General features: G+C 44.4%; 1 protein-coding gene across 5 annotated transcripts in view; it reads right to left on the bottom strand.

Moving 5' to 3' along the window:
• The window catches only part of LOC133377636 (alpha-1-antitrypsin-like protein GS55-MS), a 39,184-nt gene extending 27,619 nt beyond the window's left edge, over window positions 1-11,565 (bottom strand). The window contains exon 1 of one of the 5 annotated variants that reach the window (XM_061612047.1): window positions 11,465-11,565. The gene's annotated coding sequence lies outside the window, so the exon portion shown is untranslated. The remainder of the gene's footprint in view (window positions 1-11,464) is intronic. The other 4 variants (XM_061612045.1, XM_061612049.1, XM_061612048.1 and 1 more) reach the window with 4 other exon arrangements.
• Between the last annotated feature and the right edge of the window lie 9,570 nt (window positions 11,566-21,135).

The following is a 21,135-nucleotide window of genomic DNA, read 5'->3' on the forward strand; positions in this document are numbered from 1 at the left end:
CTCAGATTCGTTGTAAGTACCTTAATGATATATTGCTAAAAGCTTCCCATAAGTCGTCTGAAGCTTCCATTGTTTATCTACTATCTGGTTCTGATAAAGAAATCACCTTCCAAGTTGCCAAGTTTGTTTATGCGGCTCAGCAGAAACGCATTTCTCATACATGCACTTAATTTTTGCTGTTCGTACTGTATTTTCCCTTTTGTTTATATATATTGTGTATTGTTCTGAAATATGGGTCTATGATTGACTGTAAATAAACTACTACTACAACTAGCAGCATCTCAGTCTTGTCTGGATTGAGCCTCAGTTTATTAGCCCTCATCCAGTCCATTGTAGCAGCCAGGAACTGATTCAGCACATTGACAGCCTCACCTGAAGAAGATGAAAAGGAGAAATAGAGCTGTGTGTGATCAGCATAGTGATGGCAACGCACTCCAAAGCTCCGGATGACCACACCCAACGGTTTCATGTAGATGTTGAACAGCATGGGGGACAGAACTGACCCCTGCAGAACCCCATACTGGAGAGTCCAGGGTGCCGAGCAATGTTCCCCAAGCACCACCTTTTGGAGGTGACCAGCCAAGTAGGAGGGGAACCACTGCAATGCAGTACCTCCCACTCCCAACTCAGCCAGTCTCCCCAGAAGGATACCATGGTCGATGGTATCGAAAGCTGGTGAGAGATCAAGAAGAATCAACAGAGTCACACTCCCCCTGTCTCTCTCCCAACAAAGGTCATCATATAGAGCAACCAAGGCTGTTTGCGTGCCAAAACCAGGCCTGAAACCCAACTGAAATGGATCCAGATAATCGGTCTCATCCAAAATGTCTGGAGCTGGCCCGCAACCACTCGTTCAAGGACCTTGCCCAGGAATGGAACATTTGCTACCGGCCTATAGTTATTAAAATTTTCTGAGTCCGGGGAGGGTCTCTTCAGGAATGGTATCACTACTGCCTCTTTCAGGCAGCCAGGGACCACCTAGTCTCGCAGAGAGACATTAATCACTTCCCTGGCCCAGCTGGCTGTTCCATCCCTGCTAGAATTTATTAGCCAAGAAGGGCAAGAATCCAGCACAGAAGTAGTTGCACGCACCTGTCCAAGCACCTTGTCAACGTCCTCAAGCTGCACCAACTGAAACTCATCCATGAAATCGGGACAAGGCTGTGTTCTGGATACCTTGCTTGATTCACCTGCTATAACACTGGAGTCTAAGTCCTGGCTAAAGATTTTATTCTGCAAGTGCCTAGCAAATTCATTACAGTGCGCCTCAGATGGTTCTACCATGTCCCTGGGGCCATTCAAGGACCATGGGCTCCTTTCATCCACACATGAACTAGATCATGGTGAAATTGTCCTCTTCCTTCTGCTGCTTCTTTCATCAATTACTGTAAGGACAATGGAGAGAGGGAATGGTGAGGGGAGAGGGGGAGGCCAAGGCAGCAACAAGCCCGGCAGCAGTTGCTGGTGATATTTGGGCTGGGACTGGACCACTGTTTGGTAATCCCTGATTTAAAACATACACCCATTACTCCATATTTCCCTACATTCACAGTTGGCTACAGCTGAGGGGCAGAAGGAAGAGCCTGAAGTGGATGAAGCGGAAAAAGGGAAAGATACTGGTGGCTGAAGGAACGAGAAGAACACGACGGCAAAGGGGTTGAGGTAAGGAGTGATGGGTGAAACAGGCAATCAAACAAAGAGGTGTGGGAGAGACATTAGAAAGATGAGAGCCAGTGTGGTGTAGTGGTTAAGGTGCTGGACTACGACCTTGGAGACCAAGGTTCAAATCCCCACACAGCCATGAAGCTCACTGGATGACCTTGGGCCAGTCACTGCCTCTCGGCCTCGGAGGAAGGCAATGGTAAACCACCTCTGAAAACTGCTTACCATGAAAACCCTATTCATAGGGTCGCCATAAGTCGGGATCCACTTGAAGGCAGTCCATTTCCATTTTTCTATAATATTATATTATAGAAAATTATATTATATATTTATTTATTTATTATTTATTTCATTTCATTTATAAACCGCCCATAGCTAGTAGCTCTCTGGGCAGTGTACAACAAGATTAAAATACAATGTTACAATAAAATCTATCATGAGTATCAGCAAATTTAAGCTAAAACATTAAACATAAACATTAAAACATTAAAATGCCTGGGAGCATAGCCAGGTCTTAACCTGGCACCAAAAGGAAAGTACTGTAGGCGCCAGGCGGATCTCTTCAGGTAGGCTGTTCCACAATTCGGGGACCACTACAGAAAAGGCCCTAGATCTAGTAACAGTTCTCCAGGCATCTAGATGGGTTGGTACCCAGAGGAGGGCCTTAGATACTGAACGAAGCGCACGGGTAGGTTCATAGCGGGAGAGGCTTTCCACAAGATATTGCGGTCCCACGCCGTGTAAGGCTTTATAGGTCAACACCAGCACCTTGAATCTGGCTCGGAAACAGATAGGTAGCCAGTGCAAACGAGCCAGGACAGGTGTTATATGCGCGAACCGATCGGTCCCCGTCAACAACCTGGCTGCCACGTTTTGCACTAGCTGAAGTTTCCGGACTGTCTTCAAGGGCAGCCCTACATAGAGTGCATTACAGTAATCCAATCTAGAAGTTACCAGAGCATGAACAACTGAAGCGAGATCATCACTGTCAAGATAACAGCGTAGTTGGGCTACTAAACGCATTTCGTGCCACCGAGGCTACTTGAGCCTCAAGCGACAAGGAAGGGTCAAAAAGGACCCCCAAACTACGAACCTGTTCCTTCAAGGGGAGTGTAACCCCATCTAGAACAGGACGAGCATCTATCATCTGGGCAGGGAAAGAGCTCACGAACAGTGTCTCGGTCTTGTCAGGATTGAGTTTCAGTTTATTAGCTCTCATCCAGTCCATTATCGCGGTCAGGCAACGGTTCAGTACATCAACAGCCTTACCTGAAGAAGGTGAAAAGGAGAAGTAGAGCTGTGTGTCATCAGCGTACTGATGGCAACGCACTCCAAAACTCCTGATGACCGCACCCAGAGGCTGCATGTAGATGTTAAAAAGCATGGGGGACAGAACCGACCCCTGAGGGACTCCACAATGGAGAGTCCAGGGTGTCGAGCAGTGTTCCCCAAGCACTACCTTCTGGCGACGATCCGCTAAGTAGGAGCGAAGCCACTGCCAAGCAGTGCCCCCAACTCCCAACTCCGCAAGCCTCCCCAGAAGGATACCATGGTCGATGGTATCAAACGCCGCTGAGAAGTCAAGGAGAATCAACAGGGTCACACTCCCCCTTTCCCTCTCCCGACAAAGGTCATCATACAGGGCGACCAAGGCTGTTTTAGTGCCAAAACCGGACCTAAAACCGGATTGAAATGGATCCAGATAATCGGTTTCATCCAAAAGCGCCTGGAGCTGGCCGGCGACCACCCGCTCCAAAACCTTGCCCAAGAAAGGGACATTCGCCACCAGTCTATAGTTGTTCAAAATATCTGGGTCCAAAGAAGGTTTCTTTAAAAGAGGTCTCACTACTGCCTCCTTAAGACTAACAGGGACTACTCCCTCCTTCAATGAGGCATTTATCACCTCTTTGGCCCAGCCGGTGGTTTCAGCCCTGCCAGCCTTCACCAGCCAAGATGGGCAAGGGTCTAGAGCAGATGTGGTCGGCCACACCATTCCAAGCACCTTGTCCACTTCCTCAAGCTGCACCAACTGAAACTCATACAATAACAAAGGACAAGGCCACGTTCTGGACACTTCAATGGATTCATCTGTCATAACATGGAAGTCTAAGTCCCGACGGATGCATGCGATCTTGTCCTGGAAGTGCTCCGCAAACTCGTTGCGGCGGGCTTCAGATGTCTCTTTAGTATCATGAGGGCCGGAATGTAAAAGTCCACGTACCACCCTAAAAAGCTCCACTGGGCGGCAAAGAGATGATCTAATGGTGGCAGCAAAGTAAGACTTTTTTGCCGCCCTAACTGCCTTTACATACAACTTAGTGGAAGCACTTACCAAAGCATGACTACATCCGTCAGGAGTTCGCCTCCACCTGCACTCTAGCCTCCTTCTCTCTTGCTTCATCACTCTCAGCTCTGGGGTATACCACGGTGCTGTATGAGTTCTGCACCGAAGGGGGCGCACGGGAGCGATCGTGTCAATGGCCCAGGTCATCTCCATATTCCACAGGTCGACCAAGGCCTCGACAGGAGCGCCAGTACTATCAGCCGGAAAAACTCCCAGAGCCCTCTGGAAAGTTGTAGGATCCATAAGCCTCCGGGAGCGGACCAACTTAATAGGTTGAATATACACATATTCATGGGAATAATTTGAAGAGATTGGTCAACACAATGAAATAGGGGCCGTCCTGGCAAATCAGAAGTGTTGATTACACCATCATCAATTATCCCCTGTCTGCCCTATGGAGGATATTGAAAAGAAAGAACTGGAATTAATTGGCCAAAAACTGCTTTTAACAGGCCAAAAATGTCTGCAGCTACAATTTGCGATTGCGACCAAAGAAACGGAAAACATCAAATCTTTCCTAGAAGAAACTAACAACTTGTTAAGATTGTTTCTGGCAGAACTAACTAAACTAAAATCATTTCTAAATTATACCTCATCCTCACACAAAACAATCATATCGAAGATTACAAACTCAAAGAAAACTCGGACTGCTCCTAAAAGGAAAAAATCTGCAAATATAAAAAAAATTAAACCACCAAGAAGTAAAAAAATGAACTTCCAGAAGCTTTTTCAACTGCTTGCTGTCCAACAACAACCGAAATTACAAACAAAGAATTCACTGACTCCAGCGTTAAGATCCTCAGTCTCACACACAGCGAGAACACCCCCCAAAACCCATGATGATACTTCACTTCAAAACAAGACAAACTCAAACTCAAATATCTTAAAAATGCGTACACGTTCTGACCCGAAGATTGATGAAGAAAAAACTGCCATTATTAATAAGAACTTACAACAAGAAAATCCAAAGGAAAGCTGGTGCCTTAAATGTGACTCAAATAAGCTTGTACTACTGAACCTTCCTTTTCAAAGATACAGAGGAAAAGTAGCTACTTGGAAATACAGAGTTTATTATACACTCCAGTCATTAGGCCTAATGGCTTTATGGCCTGACGACATTATAAAGGTGGAATTCCTCTACAACCCCTCCTTAAAAACATCCGTCTTACTCACCTTTAAATCATCTGCTGTAACAGCTCGAATAATTGCAAATAAATTACTTCTTGGAAATTACGGAATTTCCATCCACAGACATTTCTCCAATCTAGCTAAACCTGCTCCTCTGTTCACAAAGAGAATACTATCAACAAATATAATAACCCCATCAAATGGGAGTGGAAATTCCCCACTAAACAAAAGAAATAATCTGCTAAAACCTGGAAACTTGGATCTACCTCCGGACCGGCTTCCCTCCATCAATCTGCTAAACTCAAACAGCTCTCTTTTACAAACAAATTCGATTGTGCAGAATTACAACTTAACTCTTCCAACCCCCTCCTCACAAGAAAAACAAAAACCTGAAACTTTCAACACCTTAGTCTCCAATACCACTTCGCTGCCATCCTCTCCTAATCTGGTAAATACTGAAGCTATTCAAGAAGCCCCTTTTGACTTTACATGTGAAGGGGAGGAAGAATTAATAAATAGCTTCCATACTTTCACAGATGCTGAACAGAGTGAAGCTATTAATAAAATGCAAAACCTATTAACCAACCTCAGAGCAAAAAGGACAAGCTCCAGATACTTGGAAGGCTCAGAACTGGGCTCATCACCCATAATTCAAATACTCCCTTCTAATAGCACTCTAAATGAACGTCCACCTTACTATTCAAATGTCTGCAGACCCAGTATGCTTTGCGATGCAATAGTACATGAGGCACCAGAACTAATTTGACAATCTTCATCAATACTTGCGAACTCCTTTTCAACTACTAAATCACCTGAGAGAAGGGTCAACCATCATCCCCATATAGCAAATTACCCAGGCCTATTTGCAAAAGAGACTGCCGATTTTAGTGTAACAAATTCTGACCCCTTCATAACGTTAGTACCCACCTCGCCCTATACATACCGTCAAAGGAGTCCTGACGTTAGGCCTATCCCAACACTGCTAGGCAAAGGGAAATACAAAAGACTAAACATCGCCAAATCTTCTAAAGATATCATTATTTCACGTTGCCTAGTAACCCCTACTCGAGTTAATCAACAAAAGGGACAACTTACTCCAGAAAAAGACACGCATTGATTACTCAATATTACTCTTTAATGCCAGATCAGTCAATAATAAGACTTCAATAATCTATGATCTTATCCTAGATGAACAGGCTGATATTGTCTGCATAACAGAAACCTGGCTTAACAATTTAGGCGGAGCCAACTTAGTTGGTATATGCCCGCCTGATTACGCTGTCTACCACCAACCTAGGTTGGATTACCGTGGTGGTGGAGTAGCGCTTATATACCATAAATCTATTCCCTTATCTAGAATTTTCCTCCAGCCTTCCCCTGGTTTTGAATCTCTTTGTCTGAAACTTGGTCATCATAATCACATTGTGATTCTTGTGATTTATCGTCCTCCCAATTCACCAAGCCGCTTCTTGTTTGATTTATCCAATCTAATTGCAGGTTTACTATTGGATTCTCCTAAACTCTTAATTTTGGGAGACTTCAATATTCACATAGAATCCTCTGCCTCAAGTAACGCTCTTGACTTTCTATCCTCAATGTCTACATTGGGGTTGCAACAGTTAATTTCAACCCCAACACATATTGCAGGCCATATCTTAGATCTTGTCTTCCTACCAGACACAGGTACTTCTGATTTCTGAATAGAGAATATAACCTCTACCCCACTATCATGGTCTGACCATTATTTAATTAGCTTTAACCTTCTTGTGTCACCTGTACCCCCCAAAACTAGAACTTCAACTAAATTATATCGCCCTAAGAGATTGTTAGATCCCGACCTATTCGCATCAAAGTTTAAGGAATATTCATGCCCCCCTACTGGAACTCCAATCGACACTTTGATCTCCTCTTGGAACAACATCATGACTGAAATTATGGATTCAATGGCTCCCCTTCACCCGTTAAAAATTACAAGATCTAAATCAGTCCCCTGGTTCTCCAAAGAATTGCTAGAAATGAAGCGTACCTATCGAAAGTTAGAACGCCGATGGCAAAAAACTAGGAGTCCATCCGACCGAGCTCAAACCAAGGAATTTGTGAAAACCTATACTTTGGCCAGACATGCTGCCCAAAAAGCATGCTATTCAACTGCAATCAATTCAGCCGGAAATCAACCAGAACAACTTTTTCAGATAGTTAACAGCCTCCTCCATCCTAAACAGCCGGTTTCTGATATAGTCCACTCTCAATCCCGTTGCCAGGAGTTTGCTACATTCTTTGAAACTAAGGTAGATCAGATTCGCTCCACCTTGGACTCTATTAAAATGGCAAAACATAATGATATTCCATCAGAAATTGATGTAGCTAAATTGGCAGAATCCAGTGACACTCCATCTGAAACTGTTCTTCCATCCCAATTTACGAACTTTCAACCTATCTCACCGGTTGATATTCCCCAACTTCTCACTAGAATGAGACCGACAAATTGCTCACTTGATGTCTGCCCTTCATGGCTTATAAAAACATCAAAAGCTGAACTTGCGAATTGGCTCTGTGTGATAATCAATGCCTCACTTCAACAAGGCCATGTTCCCCAGACATTGAAAGAAGCAATTGTAGTTCCATTATTGAAGAAGCCTTCCCTTGACCCCACACTTCTTACCAATTTCCGTCCAGTATCTAACTTATCTTTTATCAGTAAAGTTATTGAACGAGCTATAGCCACACAACTGCAAACATTTATAGATACTAATGATTGTTATGACTCCTTCCAATCAGGTTTTCGGCCAAAACATGGGACCGAAACAGTGCTAACGGCACTGGTAGATGATCTACGACTTGAATTGGATAGAGGAAATCTAACTTATTTAATTTTGTTAGATCTGTCAGCCGCATTCGACACTATCGATCATACCATTCTCCTAGACCGCCTCTTTAGTATGGGATGCCGAGGAACGGTACTACAATGGCTCCGCTCCTTTTTGGAGGGCAGACTACAAAGAGTTGTCCTTGAAAATTTCTCATCCAAGGTTTGGCTATTACGATACGGTGTCCCCCAAGGCTCCGTATTATCCCCAATGTTATTCAATATTTATATGGAGCCCCTAGGAAGGATTATCCGTGAATTCGGAATACACTACCATCAATACGCAGATGACACCCAACTCTACTACTCTTTCCCTCCAGATGCCATAGAGGCGGTTCGTCCCTTAAACCAATGCCTGGTTGCCATACAAAACTGGACTAATAGGAATAAACTAAAACTTAATCCAGAAAAGACGGAGGTTCTGTTAATTGGACAAAAACCGTCCCATGAAATCAAAAACCTACTTACCTTAGACGGGGTCTCACTCCCTTTGAAATCCCAAGTTCGGAGTTTGGGCATTATCTTAGATTCCGCTCTGACCCTTGAACCTCAAATTGCAACAGTATCCAGAAGTGCTTTCACTCAATTAAAACTAGTCCGTCAACTCCGTCCTTTTTTAGGAATGTCGGACTTGAAGCAAGTGACACAGGCTCTTGTGACCTCAAGACTGGACTATTGCGACTTCCGGGAAGGGTGACTTAGCCTGTGCCTGCTTTTGAGACGGGCTCCTGCCTCAAAAGAAGCTTATTCAGATATATCAGTCAGTTTTTTCTTTTTTTTTTGACTGATTAAACTTCTCCCGGGTAGGGAGAAACGAAGAGATTAACCTCAAAGCCTATTTTTGTTGGGACGACCAGATCTCATTAATTTATGGGACGAGGTCCAGCCGACGAAGGTGGGACGGATTTTCAACAGCAAGCTCTATCTGTTAAAGCGAACGTTCATCTTATCTTCTAAGAGAGAACGCACTAACAGGCAAGCACCCTTCTTTCTATATTTTTCTTTTACTTGACTTAAATTGTTGCTGTTTAAAAGAGATTTGCCAGATTGATCGGTTTTTGACATCTCACTGGGGAGCCGTAACTTCTCTCTGCTACGCACTAATTAATAGCTTATCTCTGTTTTTGTTGCAAAAAGCTGTCCTGGATTTGCATTCTAAAGATATACACAGAAGAGGGATTTCTATTCCAGATTTTTATTTTGAAAAATATTATACTGTTTTGAGACTACTCTCTTTTTGGTCTATTTTATTTTGACGAATCTGTTTCTTGACGATTGCCATTAATTGTTTCGATCCTGGGAACTGCATTTTGTTTACTTAACTATTGGAGAGATAAGGCTGTCTGCTCTGTTTATACTGTGATGTCACCAAGTTTGGAGTATTAACCCAATTGTTGCTGAAATAAGAAGTGGTTTTCCTATATTTTTCTTTTAAAATGGCAATTAAGAAAGTGGCTGAGAATCTGGAAATAACTATGTTTCAGAAAATAATGGATGAGATTGAGATAACGAAAATTGAATTGAGTAAAATGAAGCAGGAGATTAAAGATATAAGGGTCCCTGTGAGAGAGGTGACCCTGGAAGGGGTCCCTGTGAGAGAGGAGACCCCGGAGATTGGAACAGGGGTCCCTGTGAGAGAGGAGACCCTGGAGACTGGAATAGGGGTCCCTGTGAGAGAGGAGATCCCGGAGATTGGAACAAACGTGGAACAGGAACAAGATTTGGAGTCTATGGACTTTAGAAATAAAATCTATTGTTTGGAACTCAATGTTATCTCTGAAGAAATTAATGAAGATTCTAGAGATAAAGTTATCAATGGCATGGATTATCTTCTGGACTGGAATGATGTGATGGAGCCCAATATAGAGAAAATCTATGGAATTAACTGCAGCCATGTGACAATGGAAAAACTTTTAAGAGATGACCCAGTGTATTTTGAAAAAAAGAACAGAGATATGATTTTACAGCAGTATTTCAGCAACCTATTCAGAATGGATGGCAAGAAAATATTTGGGATAGAGGTAATTCCCATCAGACTCTTACTATATGACTATGGCTTTGACAGCAAGATTATTATGGAATACTGATAATGGAAGATTGGATATTGAAATTACTGGACTTAACAAGACTACTGAAGATGGAAGATGGAAAATGGAACTAATAGAGATAATAGAACAATGGCTACTGAAATTACTGAACCTAACAGATTCTGATGTGATGGATTAATTGAAATGTTTATTTTGACTATGGTTATGACAATAAGATTATCATAATTAGTAATGAGATGGATTAATCGATATGCTTATCTGGAAAAAAAAATTGATAGATATATTTCTTAAAGAATTGAAACCTCTCTTTGACTTTTTGTGGAAAGAATAAAGTAATGTTTATGAGATTTGATGATTAAGTAAGATAACTACTGGAGGAAAGTGATTTTATAATATGACTTAAGAGACAGGATTGTTATATATTATAGACTTATAACTGATTTGATCTTTGACAAATGGGAAGTCAATATTTTACTCTTTATTTTTTATTTTTGTTTTTTTTTTCTTTTTTTCTTTTTGTTTAACTATTTTTGATTTTGTTTTTTGTCTTTGAATGTTTTATGATTTTGTTTTGTATGTTTTATGAAAATCTGAATAAAAATTATTGAAAAAAAAAAAAAAGACTGGACTATTGCAACTCTCTTTATATTGGACTATCTGCAAGATCACTTCGCCCGCTTAAGCTGATACAGAGAGCGACGGCAAGAATGCTGACCAGAGCAGGTCCACAAACACACACCACACCTCTTCTTTATTAACTTCATTGGCTTCCGATCTCATTCCGTCATCAGTTTAAAATTTTAGTATTAACTTTTAAAGCTCTAAATGGTTTAGCACCAATATATTTATCAAATCGTATTCTGGAATTTAAACCTCAGCGACCGACAAGAATACATTTCGAACACTCTCTCATCATCCCATCCACCTTTATAATCCGCAGTGCCAATACTAGAAATAAAGCCTTCTCGACCATAGCGCCCATCCTATGGAATAATCTTCCACCAGAGATCCGACGTTCTTCTTCACTCATGGACTTTCGCTGTCAGTTAAAAACTTTTTTGTTTCTTCTAGCTTTTAAACATTTAATAGTTAATTGATTTTTAATGATTTTATTGTACTCTTATTATTTTATATTAGATTGTATTGGACATTGTTTTTTGTTCGCCACTCTGAATTCTATGAACTAGGGCGGGGTATAAATTATTAAAATAAATAAATAAATAAATCATCATTAGTACAATTCCTGCACTGAGCAGGGGCTTGGACCCAATGACCCAACTGTCCAATTCTATGATTCTATTTATATCCAGTCCATTCTCCCAGAGGAGTCCAGGGTCTTACTTTGCCTACAGACACTAAATACAGGCAAATCTCTGTCACAGCAATGTCAGAAGAACAAGTTAATTTGATACTTACCTTACATTCAGAGGTGACTCTCTGAAGAAGAAGGGCAAGATATTTGCATTGGTCTATCATTTAAATAAGTCAGGGCATTTTGAGAAATGTATGCTCTCCATTAAACATTAAACAGATCCAAGAACAACAAATATTGATCAGGAGTTGCATTTCCGGACAACAGCAGTCCTAAGTCTGCAAAGCCTACTGTCCCCTAGAGTGAGGATTCACTGCGTGGGGCTAATGCTTGTTTCAAGACAGTAGGGTTGCTTAGAGCGTCAGATAAACTGTGCTTTAGAAACCAACATACCTTTTCTTTAAATAAAAGTTGTACAGAGCTTTCTCGATTAGTGTCCTCTATATCCTTAGACCAGTGGCAGTAGGTGGTTGTTCTTACATGCATTCAAGTCGATTACAACTTAAGGCGACCCTATGAATCAGCGACCTCCAGTAGCATCTGTTATAAACCACCCTGTTCAGAACTTGTAAGTTCAGTCTCTGGCTTCCTTTATGGAATCAATCCATCTCTTCTTTGGTCTTCCTCTTTTTCTAATCCCTTCTGTTTTCCCCAGCATTATTATCTTTTCTAGTGAATCATGCCTTCTCATTACGTGTCCAGAGTATGATAACCTCAGTTTCATCATTTTAGCTTCTAGTGATTTAGTTTCTAGTGACTGGTTTAATTTGTTCTAACACCCAATTATTGGCGTTCAAGGTATGCGCAAAGCTCTCCTCCAATACCACATTTCAAATGAGTTGATTTTTCTCTTATCTGCTTTTTTCACTGTCCAACTTTCACATCCATACATAGAGATCAGGATACCATGGTCTGAATGATCCTGACTTTTAGCGTTCAGTGATACATCTTTGCATTCAAGGACCTTTTCTAGTTCACTCATAGCTGCCCTCCCCAATCCTAGCCTTCTTCTGATTTCTTGACTATTGTCTCCATTTTGGTTAATGAATGTGCAAAGGTATTGATAATCCTTGACAAGTTCAATGTCCTCGTTGTCAACTTTAAAGTTACATAAATCTTCTGCTGTCATTACTTTAGTCTTCTTGATGTTCAGCTGTAGTCCTGCTTTTGTTCTTTCCTCTTTAACTTTCATCAGCATTCGTTTCAAACCATTAGTGGTTTTGCTAGTAGTATGGTATCATCTGCATATCTTAAATTATTGATATTTCCCTATCCAGTTTTCACACCTCCTTCATCTTGGTCCAATCCCACTTTGTGTATGATGTGTTCTGCGTATAGATTAAACAAATAGGGTGATAAAATACACCTCTGTGTTACACTGTTTCCGTTTGGGAACCAATCGATTTCTCCATATTCTGTCCTTACAGTAGCCTCTTGCCAAGGGGAAGGAGTTGCTGTGGCACCCCCATTTCTTTTAAAGCATTCCATAGATTTTCATGATCTACAAGGTCAAGGTCTTTGCTGTAATCCATAAAGCACAGGGTGATTTCCTTCTGAAATTCCTTTGTCTGTTCCATTATCCAATGTGTTTGCGGGAAGATCTCTGGTACTCTTCCCTTTTTAAATTCAGCTTGGACATCTGGCACTTCTCGCTCCACGTATGCTAAGAGCCTTTGTTGTAGAATCTTGAGCATTACTTTACTTGCATGGGATATTAAGGCAATAGTTGGATAATTACTGCATTCCCTGGGATCCCCTTTCTTTGGAATTGGGATATATATTGAACGCTTCCAGTCTGTGGACCATTGTTTAGTTTTCCATATTTGTTGACAAATATTTGTCAAAAATTGGACAGATTCATTCTCAGTGGCTTGTAGCAATTCTATTAGTATGCCATCTGTTCCTGGTGATTTGTTTCTTCCAAGTATCTTAAGAGCAGCTTTCACCTCACATTCTAAAATTTCTGGTTCTTTATCATACAGTTCCTCTATGAATTAATCTGTCATTCTTTCATCTCTTTTATAGAGTTCTTCAGTGTATTTCTTGCCTCTTCCTTTTATTTTATGTCGGTCAGTCAGTGTGCTCCTCTGTTGATTATTCAAAATGCCTACTCTTGGTTTAAATTTCCCTTTAATTTCTCTAATCTTTTGGAACAGGGCTCTTGTTCTACCCTTTTGTTGTCCTCTTCTATTTCTATACATTGACAATTGTAATAGTTCTCTTTGTCCCTACTTACTATTCACTGCATTGTTGCATTTAGGGTTCTGACTGTGTTTCTATCTGCCTTTGCTTTCTTTCTCTCTTTAACCACTTTAAGAGTTTCTTCTGTCACTCGTTGAGGTCTTTCTTTTTAACTAGAAGTATTTTCTTTTTGCATTCTTTCCTGATAATGTCTCTGACTTCAGTCCATAATTCTTCTGGTTCTCTGTCAACTAAGTTTAAAGCCTCAGATAGGGCTCTTGTTCTATCCTTTTTGTTGTCCTCTCCTATTGTAATAGTTCTCTTTGTGCCTAGTCATTGTATTGTTGCATTTAGGATTCAAACCGTGTTTCTATCTCCTTTGATTTTGCTTTCCTTCTGTCTTTAACCATTTTAAGGGTTTCTTCAGTCATCCATTGAGGTCTTTCTCTCTTTTTAACTAGAGGTATTGTCTTTTTGCATCTGTTGGGACAATGTCAGGGTAAGGCCTCAGTTAAGTCTTAACCCAATGGCACAACAAAACAGTAGAACCAAAGTTACAAAGCATCATGGGCCCAACTGGCAGGAAAGCACTCTTTAAGTTTCGTTTCTTCACTGTGGGAACGTACGTGATATGGTGCCTGCCAGGCTGCAACAATGTTCCGGACAAGATAATCATTCAGCTGTCCTTGACTGTTTTATTTTCCTGTACTCTGTGTATTCTCACCCCCTTTCATGCCATGCTGTTTTCCTCCATAATAAATGACTACAGTCTCCCCCAATGTGTCAATATCCCTTTAGAAGTGTGTAATAGAATATTCCTTGAGGATAGTTCTCAGGGCCATATGTATCTCTTTGTATATGTGTCTTTCGTTTATGGTGCCCCAAAGTGTTACTTCACCCCAACATACCATTCCTTATCTCAGGATGAGATGGACATGGGTCCTGATTTTCAAAGAGAAACTTCCTGACTTTGATATGTAGCAAGTGATATGTAGCTTAGGCCTGTTACTTTTCTCTTGTTTTAGTTACATTTTGTTTATTGATAGTACGTTTCAGAATACTATATATTGTCATGCTGAACAATAAAGAGTTGCTCTCATCCTTGCCAGGCTGTTGTGCCCATGTGAGTGTGAAAGCCCTTTTTGATCAAGAAGTTGTCTGTGTCTTACTTGATATCTGGGTGGCTCTTAGCCAAACGAATAATTAGGATTCTATCTCAGCTCGCACTCCTGCCTGGGTGCTTTGAGGTGAGCAGTGGGCATTCTTTGCCATTTGAAATTTCCTCAACAAATTGGGGGCTCGTCCGGGATCAAGTGCGCTCCCTGGGTTCCATGGGAAAGCTCTGTGCACACACGGTCAGGCGCCAGGAGAGATTTCTCTCCCGTCCGTGTCAGAGTCAACCACCGATCCTACGGGGTAAGGCATAGCCGAGAATTATCCCACCAGATATCATGGGTCAAACGCACAGTAAAATGTGTAACAATGCTGATGCTGTAACCCCTTTGAGTCTTATGTGCAGGTTCTGGGTTGAAGGATGTTTGCCAATCAAGACAGGTATGAGGAAGAAAACCATGGTAAAGTTATGTGTCAATGAATGGACACGGATGACCGTGGTCGGGGGCCCTGAACACCGATGGCCTCGGGATGGATCCTTTGATGCCGTTTGCTTATCCGGGGTAAGAAAACGGATAGACATGGACCACCCCAGGCACTCCAATTTCTGGCTCCTGTGGCAAGCAGGAGCACAGAAATGGACTGGCATAAAGGTAATGATTGGAAGGTCTGTTTCTGGAAATGAACCCCCCCTGGCTGTTTTGCCGACGACCCACCTAGACGGCAGGTAATTTGCCGATCCATTATTCCATCTGCCCCATCGCCACCACCTCCTCAGGATGGCAGGTCCCCGCAGGGACAGATGGACGACCCGGATACGCAGGTTGACGGATTTCCGTTTAGGCATGCATCCGAGGTCAAACCAGACCTCCCTAAGAAAGAGGAAAAGCCAGGGTCGGGGGGGTTCCTGAGGACCAGAGAATGCGCTTGCGATCCCATGACCCAAAACCCCCAGCCACTCCCAAGCTTTCGTGCACATTTGGTACGCCCAGAGGAGCAGACGGGGCAAGTGCGATGCTCCCCCTGGTAGTCCATGACCAGCGTTACCTAGACGCCCAAGGGCTACTGCAACATGTTGCCCTGGCGGAACACAAGGCATGGCTGGAATGGGATCTCAAGGAATGGAGCCTACTGGAAGGTACGTTTGAAGAAAAACCCAGGAAAATCCAGAGTCTCTTGCACAGACTGTTCGTGAGCCACAATCCCACTTACAGCGACGTCAACTACCTCCTGGACCGAGTACTAACAGGTGAGGAGTGCAGCAGACTTTGGGCTCTCGAAACAGCTTGGGCAGTCGAGGACCTGACCAACCAGAGGTCATGGGACAGACGCACTGACGAAGCCACAACTTGGACAGGTAATGACTGGACAGGAGAGAGAAGGACCCAACTTACGGATATCAGAGAGCGGCTCCTTTCCCACCTAAAACAAATGTCTCAAAAACCTCCTAATCAAACCAAATTTATGGCTATTAAACAAGAAACCACTGAGCCCCCATGAAAATTTTGGACGAGGTTATTGGAGGGGGCCAGAAGCCATACCAATCTGAATCCAGAAAAGCCGGAGGATCAGCCGTCTCTGGTCGCGTCTTTCGTTCACCAGGTGCTGCCCTACATCAGAGACTATTTCCAACATTTCAGGCCAGGGTGGGGAGTGGAGCCGATCACTGCAATTCTGGAGGTGGCAGATGTGGTTTGGGAAAACGAGAAGGAGAAGGGGAAGAAAAAGGAGAAGAAAGAGCAGTATCAACTGCTGGCCACGGCCATACGCGGTGGTCTAGGGATTCGTTTCCCTAGAGGAGGGAGGGGTCGGAACCAGCAGGGACAAGGCAGAGCACAGACAAGGCAGACATGGGCAGGAGGAGGCGGGGGAAGGGGGTGCTTCCGATGTGGAGACCTGTCGCATTACAAACGGGACTGCCCGCTGGCAGCAGGAGATTTTATTTTATTTATTTATTTATTATATTTATTTATTTATTTATTAAATTTTTATACCGCCCCACTAGCATAGCTCTCTGGGCGGTGAACAACAAATCAATAAAATCCAATAAAACATACAGCGAAATACAGAGAATGAAAGATCTAAAAACAATTACAGCACATTTTAAAATTAAATTAAGTTAAATTAAAAGCCTGTCAGCTCTACACTGCATTAGCAGTGCCGGTGGGGGGCTGGAAATTCCTGGGTGGTTGGCAGGGAAGCAAAGTCCTTAGCCAGCAGTCTGGTCATAAATCTGCCAGGTCTAGGAGGAGGGGAGCTGATAAGGGCCAGGCTTGTCCGAAGCGTACTTGCCGAGTCCAGAAGCGAGGTCAGTAGAGGTCCGGGATCAAGTGCCAAGGGGTCAGTCCGAAAGAGGGTGCCAGGAAACTAGGAACACACAAGCCACACCTGACGTTGCAGTCAGCAACAAGCTGCAGCCAAGGTGTGCCTTATAAAGAGCAAGGTTGACAGCAGGTGTGAGTCCTCAGCGTTTGGGCCTTAAGGAGACAGGCCTGCCTCTCTTCTGCCTGACCTTCTGCTGTCTACGTTCTGCAGGTGAGGGGGGAGTATCCTGTTCACTGTCTGTGTCTGGCTGCAGGGCCTCTGCTGTCCCTGGGGTGCTCTGCAGCTGAGGGGCAGAAGGAGCTGGATTCTCAGGAGGCTCCTCCATGTCTCCTGCTGCTCCTGGGTCCGCTGCTGTTACTCCCGAGTCGTCCTCATCTGAGGAGTTCTCTGATGGGGCCATGACACTGCCCTAGAAAAGAGGAAGGTTTTAACCTGGCGCCGAAAAGACAGCAGCGTCGGCGCCAGGCGCACCTCATTGGGGGGACTGTACCACAGTTCGGGGGCCACCACAGAGAAGGCCCTAGTTCTTGTTACCACCCTCCGAGCCTCTCTGTGGGTCAGAGCTCGGAGGAGGGCCTTCGATGTAGAATGCAGTGGACGGTCAGGTTCATATTGGGAGAGGCGTTCCAACAGGTATTGTGGTCCCGCGCCGTATAAGGCTTTATAGGTCAAAACCAGCACTTTGAATCTGGCCCGGAAGCAAATTGGAAGCCAGTGCAAGCAGGCCAGAACAGGTGTTATGTGTTCAGACCGCTTGGTCCTTGTTATCAATCTGGCGGCCGCGTTTTGCTCTAGCTGTAGCTTCAGAACTGTCTTCAGAGGCAGCCCTACGTAGAGCGCATTGCAGTAATCCAATATCGAGGTTACCAGAGCATGTACCACTGATGTAAGGTCCTCCCTGCTCAGATAGGGACGTAGCTGGGCTACCAACCGAAATGGTAGAACGCATTCCGTGCCACTGAGGCTACTTGAGCCTCCAGTGACAAGGAAGGATCTAAAAGAACTCCCAGACTACGAACCTGCTCCTTTAGGGGGAGTGTAACCCCGTCCAGGACAGGGTATATATCCAGCGTCTGATCAGAGAAACCCCGCACCAACAGCATCTCAATCTTGTCTGGATTGAGTCTCAGTTTGTTAGCTCTCATCCAGTCCATTATCGAGGCCAGGCAACGGTTCAGCACATTGACAGCCTCACCTGAGGAGGATGAAAAGGAGAAGTAGAGTTGCATGTCATCAGCATACTGATGACAGCACACTCCAAAACTCCTGATGACCGCACCCAATGGCTTCATGTAGATGTTAAAAAGCATGGGAGACAAGACCGACCCCTGCGGGACTCCACATTGGAGAACCCACGGTGTCGAGCAATGTTCCCCAAGCACTAGCTTCTGGAGACAACCTGCCAAGTAGGAGCGGAACCACTGCCAGGCAGTACCACCAACTCCCAGCTCTGCGAGCCTCTCCAGAAGGATACCATGGTCAATGGTATCAAAAGCCAAGACGGGTATGATAACTCTTTTAGTTTTTCAGACACCAGTGCACTGCCTCCCCCGCCACCACCAAGCGCGCCAACTCAGCAACAACAGCCACCGCGGCAACTGACACCGGCCGCATGGAACCAGCTGGGAGCAACACCACGTCGTCCCCCTCAACCATGACTATCTAACGAACAGCTGCCCAGCGCCGGAGGGGATTGGGGAATGCTTGCCTTGTTGTCTCTGGCCGGCACCTTTCTTTCCCTGTCTTCTGCGACGACCGAGCCGCTCCTGACAATGTGGGTCGAGGGTGTTGAGTTCTCCTTTCTCGTAGACACCGGGGCGACCTATTCCCTCCTGGATAGGGTGCCACATGCGTGGCTCACAAAGGATTTCAAGCTACCAATGGGGATGGGTGGGGTCCCACAAGCATTGTATGTAACGAAGCCATTGCGAGTCGAGCATGAAGGGAAAATGTTTGATCATGTGTTTCATGTGGTGGCCCCCGAATTATGGAATAGTCTCCCCGAGGAGGTATGCCTGGCGCCTACTCTGTTATCCTTTCGGCACCAGGCCAAAACCTTCCTATTCTCCCAGGCATTTTAATTCATTTCTATGTATTTTAATGTTTTAATTACCTTTAACATTAGGTAGTCTTATTATGTATCTGTATTTTATATCTTGCGATTGTTGTTGATTATTGTTATTATTGTATGTTGTACACCGCCCAGGGAGCCATTGGCTAAGGGCGGTTTATAAATGAAATTAAATAAATAAATAAATAATAAATAAATAAATTTCTGTTTTCCAGTGCCTGTCCCATCTCCCTAATGGGACATGATATGCTTTGTCAACTTGAGGCTACTTTAACCTGCACTCCTGGGGGGGTGGGATTACTCCTCAGTGTGTTTGGGATAAGGGAATCAACGGCCCCCTTAGGAGATCTAACTTTGCCCGAGGACTTGAGCGATTTGCCCCCATCATTGTGAGGAACCAAAGACACTGACGTGGGACTGTTGAAATCAGTACAACCTGTCCGGATACAGGTAAAACTATTGCTCCCCCCGCCTTGCATCCAACAGTATCCATTGTCTTTAGAAGCAAGGGAAGGCATACGGCCCATCATAGACGGGTTCATACAAGAAGGGATCATACGCCCACAGCGCACGCCCTGCAACACCCCGATCTTACCCATAAAGAAACCCCCCAAGAAACCAGGAGACCCAGTCAAGTGGAGGTTTTGCCAGGACTTGCGCACCGTGAATAAGTATGTAGTTCCTCTACACACAGTAGTTCCAGATCCAGCCACTATTGTGAGCCAAATACCATGGGACGCCCGGTGGTTCACCGTAATTGATTTGAAAAATGCTTTCTTTAGCATCCCTTTGCACCCAGACTCGCAGTTCTTGTTCGGGTTCACCTGGGACCACCGCAGTTTCATCTGGACCCAAATTCCACAGGGCTACTGCGACTCTCCAGGAATATTCAGCCAGTGCCTAAAGGGCGACCTGGAGGACTTCAGCCCATCAGAAGGATCCAGTGTGGTGCTGTACATGGATGATGTTTTATTAACCAATGCAGTGGCTGACAGATTGCGGAAGGACGGTAAGGAGTTTTACTCTACCTACACTCCCGGGGACACAAAGTAGACCCCAAGAAGATACAGTGGGCCAAACAGAAGGTTAAGTATCTGGGTTTTCTCCTCACCCCAGAAGGCAGACATATGGACCCCGGCAGGGTGGCGGCAATCCAGCAATGTCTGCTGTCCTGCACCAAGAAGCAGCTACGGGGGTTCCTTGGCATAATCGGCTTCTGTAGGCAGTGGCTGCTGTCATGCGGGGAACTCTGTAAGCCCCTACACGCCTTCACTGCGAAGAAAGCCACAGATCCTCTCACATGGGACCCCGATTCTATTATGGCATTTGAGTGGTTAAAAGAGAGCGTGGCCATCTCTATGTCTCTGAAACCGCCCAATTACTCCAAACCTTTCCAGCTATTCGTGCATGAGCGAGAAGGAGTGGCCAGCGGAGTCCTAACACAGAAATGGGGTCCCAACCATCTCCCAGTTGCCTTCTATTCACAGCAAGTAGACAGTGTAGCGAAGGGTACCCCCTCCTGCACACGCACGCTCATGGCTGCAGCACTGCTGGTTCGGAAGAGCAAGAGCCTCACTTTAGGACACAACACCGTCATCTGGACTTCTCATGCTCTGTCCGCATTACTCAGGAGGGGAACCACACAGGTTTTCTCAGCACAACGCCAGCAGCAGCTAGAGGCAGAACTCCTAGAGGACCCTAATCTGACGTTTGAAAGATGCGGCCCCCTTAATCCTGCTACCCTGCTTCCCGATTTGCCTGCGCCTCCAGACGACCATGATTGCGTGGCTGTCATCAACACCACTCTGCAAGTAAGACAAAACCTGTCTGACGAGCCTTTGCTTAACCCAGATCTTGTCTTTTTCACTGATGGGAGCTCATTTTACAAGGATGGGATCTGATACACGGGATACGCCATCACTAACCAGTGGGAACCGGTGGAAGCGGCTTCCCTACCAGGATGATGGGGAGCACAGGCCGCCGAGCTGTACGCGCTGACAAGAGCCTGTCAGTTAGCAGTGGGTAAGACCGTTTCCATCTACACCGACAGCAGGTATGCGTTTGGAGTAATTCATTGTCACATCC

The sequence above is a fragment of the Rhineura floridana genome, chromosome 2, assembly GCF_030035675.1.
Source record: "Rhineura floridana isolate rRhiFlo1 chromosome 2, rRhiFlo1.hap2, whole genome shotgun sequence".
Lineage (NCBI taxonomy): Eukaryota > Metazoa > Chordata > Lepidosauria > Squamata > Rhineuridae > Rhineura > Rhineura floridana.